General features: G+C 46.2%; 1 protein-coding gene and 1 non-coding gene across 2 annotated transcripts in view; both read right to left on the reverse strand.

The window, feature by feature from the left end:
* Nucleotides 1-21,577, reverse strand: part of NCKAP5 (NCK associated protein 5) — a 965,306-nt gene that overhangs the window by 110,437 nt on the left and 833,292 nt on the right. The window lies entirely within an intron of this gene.
* On the reverse strand, nucleotides 20,172-20,373 carry LOC142425151 (small nucleolar RNA SNORA73 family). The gene has a single exon (XR_012779516.1). It is a non-coding gene; the product is annotated as a small nucleolar RNA SNORA73 family (small nucleolar RNA).

The following is a 21,577-nucleotide window of genomic DNA, read 5'->3' on the forward strand; positions in this document are numbered from 1 at the left end:
TAGGGAAAGCTGCTGAAAACAGAGTCTGAGAAGGAAAACTGCTCCTTGCTGTCCCTAGGAAATGCTCCAGGAAAACTGCTCCTTGCTGTCCCCAGGAAATGCTCCCAGGCAGGGACTAAAGACTCAATTGTACCATCAAAGATAAAGTCTGACTGTGATCTTACAAGCATTTGTGTAACAGATTAGGGAGTTACAGCTGCATCAGGAAACCTGGTGAAAGGGCCAATCCTCCACAGGACACAAACGAGTGTGTTGGGTCCAGACACACCGGCGCTTCAGGAGTCTGGAAGACATTGAATCCGTGCACCAGGCTCCCAGAAAGAAGGGGGAAAGCGTAATTCCCCATCTCCTTGGGTGGAAATTGTGAGGTGTTAAGCGGATCGTTGCTGGAGAAATGCAAATAACATAATCTCTCTGTTTTCTTCCCAGTCACCAGTTATCATCATCCTAAAATGATCTCAGCTTCTCAAATCCCTACAAGTTTCTTAATTTTCATAAACGGCTTTGATGGGAACTTTCAGCTTTCCTTACATTTTATATCGCATGCAGCATTGTACACAGGCTCCGGCAATAAGGGAAGCGAGTTGCTTTCAAAAGGCATTGGCTGTAGGTAGGTAAATGAGGATTACAAAGGATAAGAGTGTGATGGAGAAAAGATGGGGAAACTCGTGTTCCCAAGAGCTAATTGTTACCATAAAATGACGGGTTTCAACATTAGTTAGTAATTGGATGGTCTTAAAGCTTTTATTTTTTTTTTTGGAGGGGGGTGTTGGAGACTATTGGTTGAAGACCACATGTTTTTGGGTTTGTTTGTTTTTTAATCAAATGCCCCGGGTTAATAATTCCAGAAGATTCAAAACACTTGTTACATATAAATCTCTACACTGTTGTTCAGCTCTTTTCACAGGGGGTGGCACATACCCATTCACAAATGCTTTTCCGTCGGTTGAAGCCAAATGGAGTACGAAGCTGTCTACCTTGGGTGTGTAAAGACCCTGCTCTGTGATATGCGAGTCACTTCTTCGGAAAAACCAGGGGTGGAGTGACAGGCGTATCCCTGTAGAGGTCACTCCGGGTTCATGAGCCCTGGCTCCGTCAGCATGGTACCAAAGCACCTCACTGACCCACAGCAGCGCCAAGTCTTCAGTACATAACCCACTTAAGCCAAGAAGATGTACACAGCTAGCTTTCAATCCTTCAGGATAAACCCTGGGCTCCACTTCCCAAATCAGCTCCTCCCTCCTCCACACAGATGCGTCATCTATAACCAAGGTGACAAAATGACACCTGGCGCCAGGACTGAGGCCCCCCCAGGAATTACCCTAACAGTACTAGCTCACAGTGGCTCACTGGAGAATTGTTCAAGGGAAGAAATGACAATTCCAGAATGTACACAATGTAGCAAGGATTCGATTACTTACGATGCTTAAGGACATATTAATGAATGCTCTCTAAACATTCGTTATTTTCAGGCCCAACAACAGAGCTTACGAAGGGCCCCTTGTATCAAAAGGTTTAAGACTTTGAGTCTGGAAAGAGCAGAGTACGGAGGCAGCTTGGGCCCTGCTGCGTTAACTACACAGGCGGCATGCCTGAGAAGCTGGCCCTGGCTGCCCTGCGACGCAGGAAGCCCCTGCATCTTTGTAGAAGGATCTCTGCTCCATTTATTTGGTAAGATAACCGACTTTTGAGTTTTAATGTAATTTCTCAATATCAGAGTAGAAAGTTTTTCTGTTGTTATTGATTTTTGGACTACCCTCAGCTAACGAGAACGCCAAATATATGTGTGAAATTTCTTGATACTGTGTATGAAAGATAAGACTCCAAATGGCTTATGGTAATTAAAAGTATATGCCGCCTTCAAGCTAATACTAGAGTCTCCACTCCTGATGAACCCCGCTATAAATGACGATTTATAACACCGGCCCCCCAAACTCCAGAAGGTGTGAAGTTAGTATCTGGTCCCCAGCTGAGGTAGCTCACACACAACACCGAGGGCAGAAGGAAGTAAGTATTTCCTGGGAGGCCAGTTTCCTCGAGGCTGAGCCGCAGTGGCTTCACAATCAGAACACCAGGATCTCAAAAACTCACTGCCACCAAGTGGATTCCAATTCACAGTGACCCTAGACTGTAAGACCGGTTAGAACTGCCCCCGAGGGTCTCCAGACTGTAATCTTGACGGGTCTATGAGACCTTGTCTTTCTCCCACAGGGCCAATGCTGGCTTCAACCCTGCAGTGAGCAGCCCGCCGTGCAAGCGTATGCCGCTAGGATTCAGATTATTTGAGTGTCATTGTTTTTCCTTTCTCCCTGCAGGAAGGCTGTCCCTACCCTTCCTCATCCTTCCTCACAAGGTGCTCCTGCCCCGACAGGAAGGATGAGAGTCCTACCAAGCCAACCCTGAGCATCGGCCTCCTTCATGGTGGCAGCCTCTGTGGATTCGGGCAGTGCCCGTGTCTTGTGTCCCTCTTCTAAACTCCCTCTGGACCCTCCCGCCTTCTTTATCAACTCCAAGTGCCACAATGCTGCCTGGTGTTTCGGATGTGGAAATTCACCTGATGACACTTGCCCCTTTGTCACCCCAGGCCCTTAGCATCAGAGTTTAGCATCAGTTCCAGGTAAGAACCCTGGACGGGCAATGCGTGAAGCGGTATAAAGTATCAAATGATCGCTTCAGAATTCCGCCTCAAGCAGCCTTCCTTGACAGGTCTCAGAGCCGACAGTTTCTGTGTCTGCACTGTCTAGATATGGTCTCTCAAACAGAAAAACAAAACAAGCACACTTGGCCCTTTTCCCTAAACCCACGGTTGAACTGCAACTACTGGCTATAATTACTGGCTTGATGGAGCGTTGATGTCAACTCGTAGTAGTGACCTTATAGGGCAGGGTAGAACTGCTCGTGTGGATTTCCAGGATGGTAACTCTTTATGGGAGCAGAACCCTCATCTTTCTCCTGAGGAATGGCTGGCGGTTTCGAACTACTGACCTTGAGGCTAGCTGCCCAATGCAAAGCCACTACACCCTAAGGCTTGTAGGAAAATAATCCTTGCAGTTGGTTCTGACTCATCACCGTGTGTATCGGAGTGTAACAACGGCTGATTTCCCCTGATGTAGATCACCAGGCCTTTCTGCGGAGCAGAGTCTCGGTGGACCGTGGTGAACAGCTGAGCACATTTATACCCCTGAAAAACTCTCTCATGTTATACGTTGTTACCACATAGGCCAGGCGGCGCTTATCTTGCAATGTGAAAATCCTTTCACAGTCTCATTAATCTCACCCTGGGCCAAGCTGGGCTCCGTCTCACGGCACCGAAGTGCCATGTAGCCTGATGCTGTTCCACGGAGTGATTGTGAGAGTTTTCCATTCTTTTCCACGTTTGCTTCCCGAATCTGTCAACCGGCCCCGGAAGCACCTGGAGGAATCAGGCAGTTCTTGATATGATCTCATCACTGACATTTATGCTGATCGATGTTGGCGCTTACAGAATTGGAATCTGTAGATCAATTCCTTTATTAGATTCTTTCTCACCGCTGCCACAATCAGTTTATCACACCGGCTGCTGCTATCAAATGCTCCTTTATCACGATGTAATGGGACCAGCAAAATCAGGTCTTCTAGCATGTTACGAGAAGTAAAAAAAAAAAAATCTGGTTTTAAACTTTCATTTCTCTCAAATCTTAAGAAATTCCCCGGTAATTATATCTATAGAGAGGTTAATGTAAGCGCACTCTTCCTGCATTGATGGAAGAACCAGTGTTGAATCTAAGGAAGATGTCATAAGCCCTCATGAAACCACTCTGTTTCTCTGTTCACAGCTTCAGGTGTAAAGTACAGAAGAAAAAAAAGGAGCACTCAGTGATGGATGACCTTGGATGCTAGGTAGAGAGGTGATGACGTCAATGTTTCTTTCAGGGCTCCAACACCTGGTCAGGTGACTTTACATAAACAGGAGAAACCATCTTTCTAAGTTTGGTTCAAGCCCTATCATGGGCCATTGGTGGTTAAGAAGGCACCACAGTGGCTTTCCCCGCAGGGGCCATCTTACTGCTGGACAAGCAGCTCCAGGTACATACTCTACCAGGAAGTGGCCAGGACGGCATCAGATACGGAGTGCACGACTGCTTGGAATTTCGGAGCAAAGCAGGCACCCCCTGAGGATTTTCTTCCTGTTTGGAAGCCGTTCGGCGAGTCTTCCCCACAGATGGGTGGCTTCAAACCGGCAGTCTTTGGGTTGGCAGCCGAGCTCTTAGTCACATGCTCCCGAGCTCCTGGAACACGGGCAGTGTCACTGGGATCAGTTCTAAGGGGTCACTCACATCCCCAGTGCTACCAGTTGCCATGGAGGGAACCTGACTTTTGGTCACTGCATGTGTGGCCGCGTGGAATTGGGCTCCGTGGGGTTCTCGATGGCCACCTTTTTGAAAACCACATTACCTGGTGACCTCTAAGAAGCCTTGAGCTTCCAAATGGTGAATGAGCAGCTGGGGGTGCTAGCCATTGCACCATTCAGGACTCCCCCTTTCTACAGACGCTTGTTGAAAACATCTCAGCTTAACGTGTAGGTTCATCTTGACTTAAAGATTAACTCTCGCTCATCATGGCACACTACAGAAATGAAGTGCATGTACTATGATACCATTGTTGCTGCTGCTCCAATAATTTGGTCGCTGCGCTTTAAATAGAATTGGTTTTCTTGATCATCTTATGCCTTTTATTTGATGCATTTCAAACTGTTCCTCTGAGATGGGGACCAAAGCCTTCCCCAGTCCTGCATGGGCGGGGTATGGGTGTTCATGGCTAAGAAATGGTTAAAGACCCCAATGGCCTAACTCTCCCCCCACCTCCTACTGCAAGTAGAACCCCCCTCCTGTGCCCAGGCTGCACCTCTGGTTTTCTAAACCGGTGACAAAGATGGGTGGGCTTCAGCCATTCCTGGTTCTGCTGCTTACCATGAGCACATGGCGGAACCGGCCCTTGCTGGGCCAGGAACTCACATTCATTTGGATCTCCCCTAAAACAAACGAGCTTTCTTTTCATTGCCAAACTGAGCTCTACAGCGGTGATTGTTATGTATTGTTGCAGTGCAGACCTTAATGGCCTTTTAGCCCTGTGGTGGGCTCGCGAAGAAACCATTTTCAAACTTCAAAAGGCCATTAAAACATGTGCAGATGTCTGGAAAATTAATACGACTATCTCACTCTCACCCTGTGCCTGTAGGAACAAGAGCAGACAAGGCTCCAGAAAGATAGCGGAGATCAATACAGGGTCATAAAGCAAGCGCTGTCCTTCTGGGGAGGGCAGGTGGCGACGACTGAGGAATGGACTGAACTCTCGAAGACATTTCCCCCGTAGCTTTTCGGTTGAAGCCATTCCCTTCATCTGTTAAAAATTTAAGGAGAGTGGGGATGGGATGGAAAGTGGAAGGAGAGGAGAGATAAAGATAATTTTCTGCCACCCTACTTCAATTTGGATGTTCAAGGTCCTGAATTCCCAAGAGCGGAGGCAGTCACTCATTCATGTGACAGAACCTGAATTTGTCAAGGTGAACGTGGAGCAAGTTAGCGTCTGTTCTAAAGTGTTTTGCATTTAGAGAGTCTTGCGCTGTATTCTGTAAAATTCACACAGCGCGTTCCAAGGCTTTTACACGGTGTTCAGAACCACTCACTATTCTTGTCCGTTCCTTCTTCATTTTATTCCCAACGGACTTTCTTCTCTGGGAGCCTCAGGTAGCCCAGGTAAGACTTGAAAACATACTTAAGCATGTTTATCAAGTGGAAGCTTTATGTTTTCATTCAATAAGTTCTCTTTGAAAGTTTTTTCATTTTGAAAGAGGACAGGGCCAAAATGGTATACAAGGTCCACTTAGCAGGTTTATTTTTTATTTTTTTCAGATGGATGGAACAGATCAAGAAAAATACCCTGGTAACTCTTAGCAGAGCAGACAAGGGGGCTTCAAGGGGTTTGTGGAGAATTTCTATTATTGCTTATTGTATGATCTTTTAGTTCTGTTTTTTCCCGTGAACTTTTGAAAAGCCCATTGTATTATAAAGAGTCATCTCTCCAGAGAGCAACTTATAAGAAAACCTGAAACTAGTTACAGATGGTGAATCAGACAACTTTTTAGAGGAAAGTTTTCCTTTGAAGTTCAAGAAAAGGCAAGACTATTGATCAGGAGTACATCTAATTAACTTAAAAAAAAAAAAAAGGAAGACATGATGGGGATGGACGTCAACATTGGGAGTTTGCTTACCTCGCATAGCAAGAAATCCAGGGACAGACATCCCTGAACTTTTGGGGGTTCTAAGAGTCCTGGGAGGTCCGAACAGTTGGCTGATAACTTGACGGTTAGAAGTTTGAGTCCCCAGAGTACCTCTAAAGGAAAACTGAGCTATCTATTTAAAAAAAAGAAATCAGCCACAGAAAGCACTGTGGAGTAGTTAGACTGAGTTGGGACAGATGAGGCCGTGCCCAGCTTTACCGCGTCACAGCCTAGCATATCCCGCCTGTAACGTGAGGCACCATGACATGTAGCGCAGAGGACCAAGTGGCCCACGTGTGGGATGCCAAAGGGTTTTCCCCAGGTTGTACCTCAAATATATGCCAAACCTAGGATGCTGCTGGCTAGCTCAGGGTGGGTTGTCAACTGCTTTGAAGTTTTCTCCCTGAGGGTATCAGCCATCTAGAGCAATCAGACCCTATTGTGGGGCCCCATAGGTGGGCCCCACTCCCTGCTGATAAAGATAGTGGATTGTTTCCCTGAAGGAGAGCCCAGAGACAAGGCCAAGCAAACTCAGGGAAGATCCAAGTAGGGCTGCCATCTTGAACCTAGGATCCACCATCTTGTCACGTGTCCCCCTAGTCCCTCCCCTTCCTATTGCATATATACCCCTAGATTGTCCCCCTTCCATGGCTTGTATTGCCTATGTTACAACTCCTTCCTGTTACATATGTGGTTACCTGTAATCAGGGGGGCTTGCACACTCCCCAAAGTAAATATAAGCCAGGTTAGAAATATATGCTCTTTCTGCTCGGACCTGGCTGCTGAAATTATGGCTGTCCCGGAGGTGAGCATGCTACCATAAAATGTGTCTGACTCCTTTATCTTCTCTCCTAGCTTCTATGACTTTACTGTGACGCTCATCTATTATAGCCGTACAATTGCACCTACGGACCCTGAGGTGGTTAGAGGCTGGCTTACTCTGACTCCCACGTAGTGGAAGGCAGGGCCACAGGCACAGATCGGAGCCACATTTCACCTGAGTGCAGTGATAATGGGACTGAGGGGATGTTTTCTTTTAATGTGAAAAGTAGAGAAGGGCTGCATCAGGATTGGTTTCACACTTGTAAAAAGCCCAGTTTCTGTTGAATCCATTCTGTCTCGGGGGCCCCCGTGTGCGTCCAAGGTGAACCATACTCCATGAGGGCTGTCAGCAGCGGGCGGGTCAGAAGTAGACCCCATACCTTTCATCCAAACCTCTCTGGGTGGAGCTGAGCCCCCAATCTCTTGGTAAGTAGCCAAGTCCTCCATCCACTCTCCTTTAACGGAGGGCATTTGCATTTCTCACACAGCAAAAAGCTCAGAGCTGGTGCGGCTGGGAGTGCACCTGGTGGTGACCAGAACTGGCTGCCGATGTCATCACAACGCCAAACGCTCCCCCTCCTGCTCGGCCTTCTCTGCGCGGCCCCTGCCAAGATAGTCACTACCCAGCCAGACATTGCCTCCATGCCTCAGGGGAAGAAGGACAAAGCAGGAGCGTCTTAATTCCCCAGTGGTGCTACATCAGAAATATCACGAGTATGTCTTGACTTGATCAGCAGGTATTGGTCTTTTCACGGGTTAGCAGGGCGGCAGGCTGAATGCAGGGGGTGGCTGTAACAGAAGGTCTACTCTTTCTGATTGTCCAAGGGGCAGTCCTTGGTCCCCAGCTTCTATTCTTTGGTCACTTGAGTTTCATGAGATGTGGCATCTGTCTCTCACCAGCTCCGCGTGCTTCTCCAAGCCTACACTGCTCTTCAAAAGAGACTGACCCCAGAAACTCCCTAGACCAGTACTGCTCCATTAATGGCAAACCACCAACACACCTATTTCCCAACGGGATTATTACCACAGGGATGGGAGTTAAGACTTACAACACATCATGTTTTTAGAGACACATTCAGTTTGCAGCGAGGGGCAAGCATCAGTGAAGGACCCCTACAGCTGTGTCTGTCTCTCTTGATCAGAAAGCAAAGGCATTCCCATGAATCCTCACACTCGCCTTGTTTTTACTTTGGTCTCTTGCGTCAGAAGAGGATTCCTGCGGCCATACTTGGAAGAAGGGAAGCTAAACGCACGACCCTTTGGTTTCCTAGACTCTAAAGCAAAGCGAAGAAGAGGAAAGAGTGTTGACTTGTGGTGTGCTCCCGAGTCCCAAATCTCATTGCCATCGAGTCAAAGCCCACTTGTAGTGACCCTACAGGTCCACAGAAAACTGCCCCCTTCACGTTTCCAAGACGGTAACTCTCCGCTGGAGTAGATAGCTCTGTCCTGCTCCCGAGAAGTCCTGTGTGTAACCACTACACCACCGGGGCTCCTGAGTGCAGCTTGTCAAACATGTTGTCTAGGTCTGTCTCCTGATGGGAACATGGCAGCTTATACTTCCTGGCTCCTTTGTTGTTGGGAGGGGCCAAGAGATCCGTTGTTCCCAAGGAACTGTGGGAAGAACCCTCCACACTAGCGCACTACATGCTGATGTGAGACCTTTCATACTGATGTGGCGACGGTCAATTTTGGCGTGGCGGCTGCTCCACCAGCTGGGTCTCCTGAGTGTGCACAATGAGCTTAGCTCGTCTGCTGACCCACAGGCAACATTGCGTGAGCAAGAGCCAACTCTTGGTGCCGGAAGCCTCTGAAATGTTTGGGTTTACACTGGGATCCACTGGGTTTTCAATGGGTGATCTTTGCAAGGAGATCACTAAGCCTTTTCTCCTCATCTGGCTGGAACTCTGCTGAAACCTGTGCAGCACCATAGCAACCAGCAAGCCTCCAATGGCAGACAGGCGGTGGCTGGCTGTGCATAGTGTATAATGGTCGGGAATCTAACTCAGATCTCCCACACGAGCGGTGCGGATTTCCTCCTTGTCGACTGTTGCTGCTCTTTGGGTCAGAGTTGGTTCTGACTCAACACGACCTTATGGTCAATAGAACTGAAAGAACACTGCCCAGTCAGTCCTAGGCTAGCCTCACAACTGGTCGTATGATGGAGTCCATTGCTGCAGTCACTGCGTCAGTCCATCTTGTTGTGGGTGTTCCTCTTGCTTGTCGCCCCTCCACTTTGCCAAGCATGATGTCCTTCTCCAGGGACTGGTCTCTTTTGACAATGGGGACAAAGCATATGAGATGAGGTCTCACCACCCTTACCTCGAAGGAGCATTCTGATTATACTTTTTCCTAGACAGAACTGTTTGTCCTTTGGGTGGTCCATGGTGCTTCCAATAGTCTTCGCCAGCACCCAATCCAAACGCATCAAGTCTTCTTCCGTCTTCCTTATTCACTGGCAAACTTTCATGTGCATAGGAGGCAACTGAAAATACCATGACTGGAGCCTGGCATCCTTAGGCGTCAAAGTTACATCCTTGCTTTTCAACCCTCTAAAGAGGTCTTTTGCAGCAGATTTACCCGGTGCGATGGGCCTTTCGATCTCGACTGCTGCTGTCATTAACACTGATTGCGGATCTCAGCGAGGTGAAATCCTTAACATCTTCAGCCTTCTCTTTGTTCACCACGATGTTACCTATTGTTCCAGTTGAGAGATTTTTGTTTTCTTTATGTTGAGTTGTAATCTGAACTGAAGGCTGCAGTCCTTGATCTTCCTTAGCAAGGGATGCAAGTCCTCCTTCCTGTTAGCCAGCACGGTTGTGTCATCTGCATATCGCAGGTTGTTAATAAGCCTTCCTCCAATCCTGATGCCGCATTCCTCTTCAGATAATCAGCTTCCCTGATGACTTGCTTTGTGGATTAGAGTCCTTTAAAGCAACACCGAGTTTAGTAGAGGTGGTAGCCTGAAGGCAACTTTCTCTATAAGCAGTTAAGTGAACTTTAATTTATAATATTATAGCTGCCCTTGTACTACACACAGAACACAGACAAATGATCCCTCTCTCCTGTATCTCTGCACAGGTGAGTGGCTAATGAGACACAGCATGTTCAAGGTATGAAAGCCACCAGATTCAATATGAACTTCCAGGCTGACCATCCACAGAAATACACTGCATGATAATGAACGGTGACATAATTTATGACAAACTGGTGGATGATATAGTTCACATCTTTGGCTTCTAAGCCCACCCAAGAGGAAGACCGAAAAGCTGGGAGCTGTGGAAGGGATGAGTTAAAGCAGGAATGGCCTCTTCAGTGACACTAAGTAACTGATTTTAATCACCAAATACAGTATTTCACATCCTCAGCTAAGTCAATAGAAAAAATGTTTTTTCTATTGTGACAGTTTTTTCAGAAGGACCCCAAGCAGCAAACCCCAGTCACAGAAGGCAACTCTTCAGGGAGAGGAAGGCGTAGCTGGGTAGACCTCAATACAGAAAGGCTGGGCTGCTCGACTAGCCGTCTCCGTCTTACCTTTGCTCTTCTTTCAGTGTGACCACGATCCGCACTCTCTCCGTGGGCCAGGAGAAGCAAGCCATATGGGGTTCTGCCAGCAAAATGGCCCAACAGATGGCAACACAGACTCTGACGCAACACACTCACGTCTGTGCTGAAAATCACTCAACTTAACTTTGGTTGGGCTCATCTGACTTGAAGTGCCTGCAGAGTGGGGTGTGCAGCACGGAGACATCCCAGGGTAATTGGGATGCACCCTCTCCTAGCTGGCGGGCTCTAGTTCTCACTTGCAAAGGTCAAGGGCTAGTTTTTAAATAGCGGTGGGAGGAAAGAATATAGCACTCCCTGCCCAAGGCTCCAAACACTTCCTAGGAGTTTTCAATCGCTCCTTTTTAATCTGCACCTTCAGTACAATTCACGTGCCAGAGTGCTTCGCTCTCATGCCACATGCACACACATATGTGTTGTGATTGTCCTCTTTAGTCTAAGTGTTCATTTTTAAAGCAAAAATAAACATTACGCATTTAGGGACATTGACAATGATGGTGGTAGCTAAGGAGCTTTTCAGATCTCCGTGGTTTCCCACTCTATCCTAAAAACCATAAACCCTCTAAATCTTTGACTCATTTCATCTCATGTATTCTTTGGGCGTTTCATTTGGGAGTTATGGAGTGTGAAATCGCACCATGAGGAGAAAACAATTAACCAGCACACCGGTTGTTTATGCGCACTATATTCTGAAGGGCCTGCTGGTGATAATATTTGATTCCATTGCACGCTGTCAATCAGGTGGCCATCACAGGTGACCTCAAGGCACCGTTTCATTTGTATTACACACATGTGCTCTGCCCTGAGGTTGAAAGGATACGTGCTCCTCATGTCAAAGACAGGTGGGTAATTCATAACAACGAAGGAGATTTTCCACTGCAATAAAAAAACTGAAGAAGTTTGCATTACGGAGTGTGTAGTGACAGAGTGGTATGAGTAGCAGTGGGGATTGTCACTTATTGAATACTTCCCATGTGTCAGCTAAGCCCGAGGCTTACAGATGAATCCAGCAGGAGAAGAACAGGACATGCTGGAGTTGTTCCAGAATATGGGAGAAGAAATGTTTGTTTTGCCACCTATACCCATTAACAGGCCCTTCATGGTACAAGAAAGTCTGCTTTCTTTAAAAAAAAATCATAAAGCCAAACGATTTCTGTGGCTTCAGGACTCCAGCGCATGCTGACCTCATCGGGTCAGAGCAGAACCATAACCGCAACAGGTTCTCAGTGGCTACGTTTTCAAAAGCAGACCAGCAGGAGTTTCTTTTGAAGATCTCTGGGTAAGTGCAAATCTCCAGCATTTTTTGTGTGCACAGCTTAGCATGTTGCAGTGTGCCCCCTCCAGGGACGTTATCTTTTATTATTAAACTCTCCATAAAAAGGTGATTTTGAACACCTGAAGCCAATAACACAAAAACTTCACTATTGTATCACAGAACCGGCTCAAGATAGGAGACCCGGGGTGGAGAGCTCCTTTGTTTAAGAGCGACCTTTTCAGCAGATCAGACCTCGTGTCCACGGTAATCAAACCCTGGCAATTCCCTCTGCACGGTTCATGATAACCAAGTAGCACCTATTGCTGCTGCCGGGCGCCCTAGTGTGGTTTGGCCCTCAGGGACCCTTTGTACAACTGGGGGAAACAGCCCCTTCCAAATCAGGGCGAGGCTTGGACCCATGATTGCAAACACTGCGTGACTCTTACTGGGGAGCTTTGCTCACTCTTTGCCTTGCCAACCAGCTCATGCCCTTCTCCAGGGACTGGCCCTTCCAGATACCACCTCGAAATCTCACCATGCTCACGTTTATGGAGTAGTCTGGCTTTACTTCTAAGAGATAGATATATATTTTCACCCTTCTAGCAGTCCGCGGCATAGTCAAGATTCGTCACCAACACCATAATTCAAAGGCATCAGTTATCACTGGTTATCCTTAGTCCTTGTCTAGTTGTTGCACCCAAATGAGACGAAGGACCACCCCATGGCCTGGGCCCCGTGCACCTCATCTACAAGGTGACACTCACAGACTTGTTGGCACTTGAGCGAGATCTTTCGCAGCACATGTGCCATTGTGGTCTGCCATCTTAGTACCTGACCACTTCTACGGACAGTGATTACAGACCTCTGCAAAGTAAACTCTCATCCTGACACCTCCGCTCGTCGTTTATGGTGATGTTGCTGATTAGTCTGGCTGTGACTAATCAATATCAGATTGTAATCCACACCGAAGGCTTTGATCTCCATTCACAAGCGGTGCAAGTGGCCTCTGCTATCAGCCTGCAAGGCTGTGCTATTTGACATCATCGCAGGTTGAGCCATGGTCTTTGGATGGCATTTCCACCCAGCTTTTGCAAGCCCCCTTCATAGACAATAGACTAGTAAATATGAAAATGCTCAGAACTGACTACCCTACGGGATGCAGTAAAGTGGTCGTATGAGGCACAGCGGAATAACCGCAAATGCAATGGCTATAAATGCAGGCTTCTTGAGCTGCTGAATCAGATGCTATAAATGCAGGCTTCTTGAGATGCTGAATCAGATGCTAGAAATGCCGTGGCCACTAATGCTGTCCTGCCGGAGTGAACCATTCTTGGCAGAATTATAATGAAAACAAAGCTCAATATCCCCTCGAAAGATTCAAAGAAAAATCCAGATGATTTTAAAACTAGGCCCCCAATACTTCATATGATATGATTTAATTTCCTGCTCAAGGAATCATAAAAACACACGCACGTGTGGCCTGGGGAGCAGTGAAGTCCTGAGAGATTCTATACGAGTCCGATAGTTCTCGACAAGGCATTTTGTCTGATATCTTTGTCTAACATCAGCAGTACCTCCCTTAAGCACTACAGTGGCCCAACTTATGCCCAGTTGCCGGTGTTCCAGGTGTAGTATCATCCCTATTCAGAACCACTGGTTTTTCAGAACACATGAATGGAAAGACAGGGTTTCAAGTAAATTTTAAACCCAGCAGATAAAGACACAGGAGTTAAAATGGCCAAGACAGTAAGTTTCTTTTGGAAGCTCAGGGCAGACTTCAGTTCAATCCATCCAAAGCAGATGGCACAATGCCCAGTGTTACAAGTCAAGAGTTGCAATCAAAGAGAAGAGCCATGGTAGTGCAGTGGTTAAATGCTTAGATGCGAACTGAAAGGTCGGCAGTTCAAACCCACCAGGCTGCTTTCTGGAGAAAGGTACAGCAGTCTGCTTCCATCGGGATTTACAACTTCAGAAGCCCTCGGAGGCAGTGCTACTCTCTCTCACAGGGATGCACCAGGGTTTGGAACACACAGGATGACAACAGACATAGTTCTTGCTTTCTGAGACCAGGCACTCACAGACAGCTGCCACAGAAACAGCGAGGCGGGACTGCATGCAATGCACGGGTGTAGTCTCACAGGTGTGCGTCTTTTGGCCGGGGACAGGAACTAGATTCATGGTCATATAAAAATAATTGCAACTGAAAGTGCTAAAATGTCTGAGCACTCCGTGTGCTGTCACATCTGCCCCTGTCCTCCTCATGTGTTACTTCCATCTTCACAACTGTCCTATGAAGTGGATATGATTATTTCCTCAAAGGAGGGAAAGTCAGATAATTTGTTCAGGGAAAGAACCTGGGCAGCCACTCCCATTAGTCTCACTCTTCCTCCCAGAAATAACCAATTTTTTATATCTTGTAAGGATCCTTCCAGAATACTTTTTATGTATGCCACTTACAAATACACTAGCACACTTCTTAAATTAAATGATAGCATAATGAAATGCTTGTTTGTCAACCTGCTTTTTATTTTTGCATATTAAGAGTGTTTAGGAAATGTTTTCACATTGAGACATTCAGTTCAATGTTACTTGTTGAGCTACTAGTTTTCCTACTTCATATTGTTTCACGGAAAAAGCACTCTAGTGGAGGTCAGCAGAGCCTTCCCAACCTTGGGCTAGCTACACAGGGTGGAGCTCACCTAGCTGGGTGGGGCACAGGCATAAATGCCCTAGGCTAAGGGGAGTGGTTTGGAGGTTAGCAGTAGTGTGTGAGAGAGACCAAAAAAGAGACAAAGAGGAGAAAAAAATGTTAAAAAGCAAGCCAGCAGAGCCTGTGGGGCACGAGGAAGAGGAGGGGGGATATAGTGAAGAGATGGAAACAAAGCAACAATATAGCTGAGTCATCATCCCGCCAGTGGAGCTGCAAGGGTTCAGTCCCAGCCCTGAGGCAGGTGGTGGCAAACTGTGGCTGTGTTGAGACCAAGCCACCCTACAGGCTCCAAATGGTCCTGGGCTCCAGCAGAGTCAGTGGCAGGGGCCAAGGTCAAGTCCCAGCCAACCTCCACTGAGGTAAGACAAGAGCCCCCAGCCCCTCAAAACCCCATGGGTCTGTGCCTACTTATCTTTAGGATGCCTCTCCTGAGTTCCAGCAGTGTTGAATTTCCCTCTAAGCAACTCTCCAGGGCTCCACCAGGGGATACTCTGCTCAATTTCTTACTGGGGAATTCCTGCCAGTGTGCCTGGGGTCTTAAGGTAGCTCAGCCAACACTCCTCAACGTTCCAAGCTGCTGCAGGATCCTCTACCCAATCTCCGCAACACCAAAACAGGCAACCCACCAGACTTCTGGGTCATCCCACTGAGAGGGAAGCCACAGGAGGATAAAGTGGTAGGTTAATTCCATAGTGAAATAAGCTGTAGGCAGTCTGAAGAAGCACTCCTACAAGTCTCCCAGAGAGACTTACATTCCCTGGAAAATGGCACCTGGCTCATCTAAAACAATGCAATGCAAACAGCCACCAGCCCCAATGACCTCAATGAAAAAACGGGAGAAACAAAAGGCAATGGCAGATGTCCTGACCATAATGACATGCATAGAGGAAGCAGACATTGAGCTGCCACAGAAAGGAATTTTCAGAATGCTACTTGGAGTCATAGAGGATATGAGGGAAACAATACAGGAAAAGGATGAAATGATAGAAGACGTAAAAGCCATAAACCAAAGAGAATACAGGAGCTTAGGGAGGAGATAACAAAAACCAATAGCACACTCACGGACCTGGAGAAGCGACGGGAGGAATCAGAGAAACGCATCAGCGACTTGGAGGATAGCCAAGCAGACATTAACAAAAGCGAACAAAAATCTAATAAGATCATTAGAGTGGCTGAAGAAAACTTAAGAGCTATGTCTGATGCTATGAAGCGGACCAACATTAGAATTATTGGCCTACTGGAGGAAGACACAACAAAGAAGTCATCTGCAACAATAGTGAGAGAATTCTTGGAGGAAAGCTTCCCCAGCTTAATGAATGAAAACCAGGCAACCATTCAGGAGGCTGAAAGAACATCAGCTAGACTCAATCCCAAGAAGTCACCAAGGCACATAATAGTTAAATTATCCAACTTTGAGGAAAGGGAGAAAATCATGAGAACAGCTAGGAAAAAACAAGTAATCATATATAAAGATTCCCAAATAAGAATATGCTCGGACCTATCAGCAGAAACTGTGAAGAAGAGGAGAGAGTGGAGTAACTTATTCCAAAAGTTGAAGGAAAACAATGCAAACCCAAGAATACTCTAAATTATCGATCAAGATAGATGGAGAAGTGTAAGAGTCTTCCCAGACAAGGAAAACCTCAAAGAATCCAGTCCTATAAAAGATCTTTGCTGTCCTAGTTTGGGCATAAGAACAACACTCACCAAGCATAAATAAGAGACTGCCACATAGAACAACCTCACCCAGAGGGCAAAAAAAAAAAAAAGAGAGAGAGAACAGACCTCAAGCTAGCATTAACTTAAATAAAGAAAGACTTCAAAGGCAGCTGAGGTAAGCTGTAAAAAAAAAAAAAAAAGGCAAAAGGGCATAGGGAAAAAACTATGGTATACAGACATTCCTGGAGTGAGGACCAGGTAATATGGCAGGGACAAGACCAAATACAGGGATACACATGGTAGACAACTAAAAAGGAGGTGGGGAAAGGAAAAATAATAATAAAAAAGAAAAGGGTAGAGGGGGCACAGGGCACTAACCCACCCAAGGGGAGGGTATTGTTTGTGTCTCCACAGGGAAAGAGGCACCAGACTTCAACCCAGTGCTCCAAGATGTGAAGGCAACATGCCGGCGTGGAGTAGGGAACCAGTGGAGAGGTCTGGGGGGCCAGCCCCAACAACTACTAAGTGGACACCTGTCCCCCCCCCTCAGAAGAATTTATTTCAAAGGATGGCACTGAATCTACAGCTCTGGAAGAGGGACATAGCTGATCAGAGCACACAGGAGCAGATGAAGGGGGAGGAGGAGAAAGTGGAGCACATCATGGCCCACCAGGCCATGAGGTCGATGTTCCCAATTAGAGCAGTCAGTCCACAGAGAGGACCACATGACTGGCCCCACTATAAGACATGACATCCCTCACTGACCCATAGCCCTACAGGGGACAACACCGGAGACATAGTGTGGGAATTGCACCCGATCAGATCCCGCCACACTGAGGGAAAACATTAAGGAAGAGAACAGCAAGGGAATGGAGCGGCGAGGTCCCCAGGAAATGCTGAAGGTGGACTTTGGGGCCAGGGTGTGGTGCCCCAACAGACTGGACTGGAAAACACTCCTAAGAACAAACAATCCTTGAACTAACTACAAGCTTTTCGTTCTTTTGTTTTGGTCATTCGTTTGTTGTATATTGTTGCTAGGTTATGCTCTGTCTTGTTTTTGTGCATGTTATTATCTCCGCAGGTCTGTCTAAATAAGATAGGCTGGATGAAAAATTGAAGGAGAAAACAATGGGACTGACAGTTCCATGGGGACATGGGAGAAAGGGGAGGTGGGGGGAAAGGTAGTGGTGTTAATAAACCCAGGGAAAAGAAAAGAACAAGCGATCCAAATAGCTGGTGAAGAGGGTGTGGGAGGCCTGGTTGGGCATGATCAAGGGTAATGTAACTAAGAGGAATTGCTGAAACCCTGGTGGGGACTAAGCATGATAATGGGACAGGAAGGAAGTCAAAGGAAATAGAGGAAAGAGAGGAAAGAGCTGGGAGGCAAAGGGCATTTATAGATTCTAGATAAAGACTCGTACATATGCAAATATGTTTATACATGAGTATGGGGAAATAGATCTATGTGCATATATTTATAGGGTTAGTATTAAGGTGGCAGAAGGACATTGGGCTTCCACTCAAGTACTCCCTCAATGCAAGAATACTTTCTTCTATTAAATTGGCATTCTATGATGCTCACCTTCCCGATACAACCATTGAAGACAAAGAGGGTGAACAACCAAATGTGGTGAAGAAAGCTGATGGTGCCCGGCTATCAAAAGATATAACATCTGGGGTCTTAAAGGCTTGAAGGTAAGCAAGCCGCCATCTAGTTCAGAAGCAACAAAGCCCACATGGAAGAAGCACACCAGCCTGTGCGATCACAAGGTGTCAAGGGATCAGGTATCAGGCATCATCAGAACAAAAAATCTTACCATAGTGAATGAGTGGGAGAGTGTGGAATGGAGACCCAAAGCCCATTTTTAAGCCACTGGAGATCCCCTTACAGAAGAATCTTGGGAAGGAGATGGGAAAGTCAGGATGCGATGTAGCAACGATGAAAAATACAACTATCTTCTAGTTCCTAAATGTTTCCTCCCTGCTCCCCTCCACCCCCCCCCCCCACTGTCATGATTCCAATCCTACCTTGCAAGTCTGACTAGACTAGAGCATGTACACTGGTACAGACGGGAACTGGAGACACAGGGAATCCGGGTAGATGGTTCCCTCAGGACTAGTGGTGTGAGTAGCATTACTGGGATTGGATAGGGAGGGTGGGATGGAAAGGGAGAACCAATTTCAGGGGTCTACGTGTGACCTCCTCCCTGGGGGACATACAACAGAAAAGTGGGTGAGGGAGACCTGGGACAGAGCAAGATATGACAAAATAATTTATAAATTATCAAGGGTTCATGAGGCTTGGGGAGGGAGGGAAAAAAAGTGAGGACCTGATGCCAGGGGCTTGGGCGGAGAGCAAATGTTTTGAGAATGATGAGGGCAACAAATGTACAAATGTGCTTTACACAATTGATGTATGTATGGATTGTGATAGGAGTTGTATGAGCCCCTAATAAAATGATTTTTTAAAAAGAAAAAGCACTCTAAATTTGATCTTTTCCTCACTAAGGGAAAATTTTGATGGTTTCCAGTTCTTTATTCTTATGTACTATGTAATACATGTCCTCGGACATGCAGATGCACATGTGTGCAAGCAATGTTATAGGAGTGAGATTAAGAACTGGCATTTCTGGGGCTGCTAACATATACACCTAAAATTTTTGTCATAAACAAACAGCTGCCCAAAAAGTAAAGAAAGAAACGGTAGCAATTGATACCCCAAAACATTCAAGAGCTGATTGTCAATCTTTTAAGTTTTTGTTCATGACAGATATTATCTGATTGTTTTATTTTCACTTCCATACTTACTAAAGTATTCGGTTACTTACTGGATATTGACAATTTTTTTCTTTTGTGCATTGCTTCCCTATCTTTTAAATTACTTTTTATTGAGTTATTTGTGCTCGTTGATTTGTAGAGGTTCATTACTACAGTAGAGATATAAATATTTTTTCTTTCCCTCCTTTCTTTTTGTCTCTCAATTTTACTCAGCGTCTTTCATAATAAGAGATTTGTTTTTGTTTTGCATTTCAATCTGCCTATTGTTTTCTTAGTGGCATCTCGGCTTTGTGTCTAATTTTGGAATAGCATACACACCAAAAGATTATGAAACCATTCTAGTTTGTTTTCATATTTAGTACTCGAATCTGTCATTAATCTATTTCTGCTTTTAATGAAAATGAGTTATAACTTTATTTAATTAAAATGCATTTACTAACGGCCATTGCCATTGTTTCCTCTATTAATTTAAAAATAACCCCGAGATCATAAGAAAAACTCTTCCTTACACATTGTTTCTGAAAATGCCGTTTGGTTTCCTTGATCTATTTGTCTACTTTTTAGCTCATCCCATGCTGCTCTTTGCCTTGTAGCTTTACAGTTTGTTTTGAAAATGCGTAGGCCAGTGTTGCTTCCTGCTTTTATTTTCAAATATTTTTCTTCTAGATTTTGTCAAAATCCATAATGGCTCCAGTTTCATTTGCTTCCATTTTGGGAAAGAACCGTGTTGCCTTTACTTCACTGAGTCTTTCCTGCACCGGCCAGCCCTGAGCTCCTCCACCGCATGTTCTCTCAGGTCTGTGAGCTTCTTTTCCAGATGACGAGAATGGTGGCTTCTTTTACAGATGACAAGTATTGTGGCGAAGTGGTTACAGAATGTCAGCAGGTCAAAACCACCAGACGGGGCTGCCCACTGTAAAGAGTCATCTCCGGAAATCACAGCGGCAATTCTGCCCTGCTCTGTTGGGTCACTTTGACTTGGCATCGACTTGATGGCAGCAAGTTTGTGTTTCATGATTTACATAGCTCTTACATATCTGAAGCTGTCTGTTGCTGCTAGTATTTCCCCCCCAAGTCTAACTAACTCACCATGGAAGAGAACCTTGATTCATAGGGGTGTATCAGAGGGCTGTCTCCCGCATGGTTTGTCTCCTCAGTCATTGCCCAAGGGACTCTGAGAAGCTGTAGGAATGTGCAGGCGCAGGCTCAGGGCCTGGCTTGCTCTCTGACGTTGTGGAAAGGGCTGTATGTCACGGGGCCCTGAGCCCTGTGCTCCTCCATGCCAGCGCACAGAGCTCGGGCGAGACCTCGCGGGAGTATCCACGCCGGGGTGCTGCTAGTATTAATGCTGTTTCCTCTTTACATTTTCTAACAAATCCTTGCTTGTATGCAGAAATTACATAGTTCTGTTTTTGAGTTTTCTGTTACACATTAGAAAATTTACCTATGGTTCCCATATGCTTATTTTAAAATCCATAATAAAACACAACAGTCATCTCATACAGGGCCTCACTCAAGTACTACCCACGGCCAAACCCAAACTCACTCTTGCTGCTCTGGGGTGAGCTCTGCCTCAGGGCTCCTGCGTCTGTCTGTCTGTCTGTCCGGAGCTGGTCTTCACACTGGACCCCCACCCCCAGCCTGCTGAGGAGCCACACCTCCACCCCAGACAGAGTCGCAACCCACAGGTTCACCAGATCCCCACGGGACATGCCCGTAGATTCTGGTGCAGTATAGGCGAGGTGGAGCAGCTCCCAGCAGGGAGTCACACCAGAAGGGACCAATTTGAAACCTTGGAGCAGAGAAGTGCTCCATCGGATTCTTTATTTTTTTTTCATTTTATTTTATTGGGAGCTCTTAAAGCTCTTATCACACTCCATACATGTATCTATTTTGTCAAACACATCGTTACATGTTGTCAACATCTTTTCCAAAACATTTTCTTTCTACTTGAGTCCCTGGCAGTAACTCCTTAGGAGGATTTATTTATTATTTTTAACTGTAAGTAAACAACAAAAGCAGCAGTTCATTGTGATTTGAATGAAATTTCTCAGGACAATAGTTTTCCATGTAAGGGTTTGTGCACTTTTGTTTCGTGATATTGAATGCAGTCACCTAGTGGACCAGCACTCATCCCTCTTCCTCTCCGTGTCTGCCTCTGAGCCTTATTCCTGACCAACCGCTGTCCCTGCTGGCTCTGTGTGGGGGATTGGTCTAAGTCAGCGGTTCTCAACCTGTGGGTCATGACCCCTTTGGGGGTTAAATGACCCTTTTGCAAGGGTTATTTATACCATCGGAAAACACATATTTCTGATGGTCTTAGGCACTGAGACACTGCTCCTCTATCCGTCTCCAGGCGGGTCTGCCCACACGCAGATATGCCCACATACCAGTACCCGGAGTGATGGCTATTACCCATACTACACCATGCTTCCAGAGAAAGTTTCATTTATTTGTCATTAGAAATAAATATTTCACAATCTAGAGTGACATATTGTTTCTGTGATTCATTATTATGCATTCTTGATGTTCA

The sequence above is a fragment of the Tenrec ecaudatus genome, chromosome 13 (assembly GCF_050624435.1).
Source record: "Tenrec ecaudatus isolate mTenEca1 chromosome 13, mTenEca1.hap1, whole genome shotgun sequence".
Lineage (NCBI taxonomy): Eukaryota > Metazoa > Chordata > Mammalia > Afrosoricida > Tenrecidae > Tenrec > Tenrec ecaudatus.